Source organism: Papaver somniferum, chromosome 7, assembly GCF_003573695.1.
Source record: "Papaver somniferum cultivar HN1 chromosome 7, ASM357369v1, whole genome shotgun sequence".
Taxonomy (NCBI): Eukaryota; Viridiplantae; Streptophyta; class Magnoliopsida; order Ranunculales; family Papaveraceae; genus Papaver; species Papaver somniferum.
Window position 1 is genome coordinate 82655280 of NC_039364.1, and position 4480 is coordinate 82659759.

General features: G+C 38.3%; 1 pseudogene; it reads left to right on the forward strand.

Annotated features, from left to right (window-relative positions):
* Positions 1–3451: 3451 nt before the first annotated feature.
* On the forward strand, positions 3452–3551 carry LOC113300749 (annotated as a pseudogene).
* The last annotated feature ends 929 nt before the right edge of the window (positions 3552–4480 follow it).

Genomic DNA, 4480 nt, shown 5'->3' on the forward strand with positions numbered 1-4480 from the left:
GGAGTCAAAACTAATCACATGGATATATCAAGAAGATGGATATAGAGAAAAACATATATGGTTTTGATGTTTACTAAGTGAACGGCGTTTCCCATATCTGTCTGAAGGCCTCCGCCAAAATGAACCTATCCTAATGGATTGAGGTACTAGTCTGACTAATATCAACACACTGGCATATACAAGGGAACCAGTGGTCGATAACCTAACTCTAGGTCAACACAACTGGCATATACAAGGGTACCAGTGGTCGACTTTATTGAATTTATTCCTTTTGGTCAAATGGTCTGGTCTCAAAAAAAATTTTCATCTCTTTTTTTTTTGGTTCTTTTTCTTTTTCAACTTTTTTTTTCATGGTATCTCAATCACTCTAATTCACCCTAGCATTAGTAACAACTTGAATCGTGAGCCCCACCTAATCACTTAGAGAAACATAGTTTAAAAACAAAACAACATCAAAAAGAAGTGAAAAGGACTCAACGAGATATGGTGAAACTATCATGTTATTTCTAACAACTGAGCTCTGTGCTTTTATGAATAGACTCTTTGGATGTTGCCATCTAATCAGATTGGTTCCTCAACTCCTACAACCAAAATGCTTCCATCCACTTAGATTAGTTAGTGCGATCCTTAATAAACATAAATTTCTAGGCTCTGGAGTTTATTAATGCAACTAAAAAGTTTCTCCCATACCCCCAAACTTAAATCTAACATTGTCCTCATGTTCTAAAGATGAAATTAAAAACATGAACAAGGATAAATTGTTACCATTTGAAGCAAAATAGTTAAGGAAAGATATTACCATGTTGCATGAGATTGGGTTACATCCCAAGAAGTGCCAAGTTTAAAGTCTTCAGCCAGACATCAAGTTTCATAAAAAGGCTAGTTACCTTTCAAATCATATATCAGTAGTCGAAATAACTGTGGGTCATCAAAACCGAACAAAACTGCCACTAATATGAAACAACTGCACAGGATCAGAAAAAATAACATAAGGAGCACAACCTCATTGAAAGTTTCTTGCAAGACAACTGGATTTATTTGGGGCACCCAATTGGGCTTCATATGAGTGTCTTGAAAAACAGATTCATCCGAACAACGGGACTTTAATATCTGGATTTCCTCCTGAACAGTATCAGGAGGATCAGGCTGTGGAGTCTGAATAGACTCAAGTGATACCTCATAAGCACTAGGATCGAGTCCCAAGTTAGGGACTTCTACTAGGGACAATTGACGATCACTACCCCCAAACTTAGAGTTTTGGGTGTTTCTAGATAGACTAGTCACAATATTCCTAATTTCTAGACCATCAGGTTTATGAAAAAGGTCAATTGCTTTCTCTGAGTTATAATCAGGTGGTTCATCCTCTAAATTCTTTTGAGGTATACTAGTTGTAGGACTTATATGTTTTATATCCTGTATGGTCAACCCTAGAGTTTCCTTATTGTCTTGAAGCACGATTTTTGGTCTGCTGTCCTGATCGGATGCTATAATCACAGGCAAAGTCTTAGATGGTCCTAAGAATGCAGATTTAGGGTCCAACTTAGGAGGCTCTTCTAAACAAGGGATTAAGGTAGACTCAAAAGCTAGTAATGGTTCGAACCTAGCTTTCCATTTATCAGTATCTAACATAAGAATAGAATCCAACATAGCATTCACTTGTTCAATGTTGCTATCTTCGTCGAAATCCATGTTAAAGTGGGCTAGACAACTCTCCAATGGATCTTATGATATGAGGTTTGGTAATGACTCCTGAATTAAGGTTCCTATCATGTTCACCTCTTCAATGCACGTGTCATCTAACTCAGAATGTAGCTTATTGACATTAAAAATATTCAACTCAATAGTCATATTACCAAAAGATAGATTCATAATACTATTTCGACAATTTATGATCGCATCAGACGTAGCTAAAAATGGGCGACCTAAAATCGCAGGTATCTGGTTCTCTGGGTTAGGGACAGGTTAGGTATCTAAGACCACGAAATTCACAGGATAAATAAACTTGTCGACCTCAATAAGAACATCTTCTATCACACCACGAGGAATCTTGACAAACCTATCAGCTAACTGCAATGTTATCTTGGTAGGTTTCAATTCACCGAGCCCTAGCTTTAAGTACACATGGTATGGGAGTAAGTTCACACTGGCTCCTAAGTCAAGTAAAGCTTTGTGTACCCTGTGTTTTCCTATCGTACAAGCAATGGTAGGCACACCTGGGTCTTTATATTTAGGAGTTGTGGGGATCTGAATGATCGAACTTACATGACTAGCCAAAAAGGCTTTTTTAGGGACACTAAGCTTTCGCTTTCGCGTACACATATCCTTAAGAAACTTGGCATAAGCTGGAAGTTGCCTAATTGCTTCTAGTAACGGAAAGTTTATGGTAACTTTCCTAAAAACCTCCATTATGTCATTAAAGTTGGGTTCACTCTTTGCTGGTACTAATAGCTGTGGAAATGGGGCTCTAGGCATAAAATAGGGCCTCTCAGGAACCGAATTGACATCATCAGAAACTTTATCAGTCTCCTCAGCTATGTTTGGTCCTGAGGGGTGAACTACCGTATGCTCACTATCGGGCATGGTTACCTGATTGTCTACTACTCTACCACTCCTAAGGGTTCTAACAGCATTCAACTGATGTGATGATTTTGTACCTACTTCATGAACTTCTCTAGAATTTGGATTAGTCTGACTAGGGAACCTTCAGTTATCTCTCTCAATTAAGGTCTTAGCTATTTGACCGACTTGAATTTCTAACTTAGCAAGAGTTTGATCATTAGTTTGAAAGTTCTGCTTGGTTTCCTGTTGAAAACTAACTTGTCTATTTACTAACATGTCATGGCTCTGTGCTAACATATCCTGGCTATTTCTTAATATACTAAGATATTCCTCTAAGCTCGTCATTCTATTCTCTGAAGAGTTCTGAAACTGAACTGAAGAGTTCTTATCTGAAACAAAACCTGGGGGAGCATTAGAATTACTAAACTGACCTTGACTCTGGCCCTTAGACCACGAAAGGTTCAGATGGTTTCTCCAACCAGGATTATAGGTTTCTGAATATGGGTCAAACTTCTGACGGTTATCGAATCTAGTGTTATTATAGAGAGCATTGGCTTGCTCTTCATTATTCTGGCCTTCCCAAAAAGTCTCTAATCTACCACTAGTGTGACCAACTTCTAAAGATTCTAACCGTTACGATATAGCAGCAATTTTGGCATATGATTCAAAGTTTCCTTCTACCCTATTAATGTTTCCTCTGCCTAGAAGAATTGTTTTCTGGGGTCCCCTATTACTTTCCCATTGTTGGGTCTTTTCGGCGATTTCATGCAAATATGTCATCGCATCATCAACTGTTTGGTTTTCAAACCCACCTGTACACATAGATTCTACTGTGGTTGTAGTGGGATAATCTAAACCCTCATAAAGGATCTGAAATAACCTAACCTTTTCTAAACCATGATGAGGACATTGGGCTAATAGATCATTGAACCTTTCCAAATACCTATACAAGGATTCTCCCTCCTGTTGAGAAAATGTGCAGATTTGCGTCCTAATAGACAATGTTTTGTGCCTAGGGAAAAACTTGTTCAAAAAGGCAGATGTAAGTTGTTCATATGTTTCAATTGATCCGGAAGCCAAACTATATAGCCACGATTTGGCTTTATCTTTCAAGGAAAGTTTCAAAGCATCATCATCAAGGTTTCTAATTTTTAGGGTACTACAAATTTCGTCAAAGTCCCTAACATGGAAATAGGGGTTTTCATTTTCTTTCCCTAAAAATATTGGGAGCAACTGTAAGGTTCCAGGCTTAAGTTCATAATTTGATTCAGTTTCAGATAACCTGATACACGAGGGACGAGTAGTCCTAGTAGGGTTCAACAAAGCTTTCAAAGTTTCCATTTCTGGCACTATTGGAATATCAGGGATTTTCTCCTCAAACGGACGTTCAAAAACGGAATCTTCAAGAATCGGGCTTTCTAAATTGAGGTAATCGAGACACTTAGAACTACTAGGTTTCTCTTTAACAAATATACCTAGGGCGTCTCTTTTACGTTCAGGCATGCAAAAGAATAAGGTAGGGAATTCTATACAATCACAAAACAAGGCTGACTCAACCAAATCAAACCTATTAATTTCAAGCAAACAAAAAGCATGATGGCTCCACTTAGATTGTTTCTAGACCAGCTTCTATTCTTTCGAAAAGGAACTCGTTACAATCTGAGCAAACCCCTCTGGAATCAATCCGAGTCAAAGTAAGCTGAATAGAGACGAGGGAAGCTCGGTGGAGCTTTGATACCCAAAGGCCTCACCGGTATTATAAGGCGGCGCAGTCACGCATTCAACTCACAGAAACCATCATGAACTTCGAAGTATGCTCAAAAGAGTAACCAAAATTTTTCGAACGACTTTCCTATTAAGCTCGTTACCCTATAGGTCTCGTTCTAGTCAAAATTGTAGGTTTAGGTTCGCGTTTGGTTTC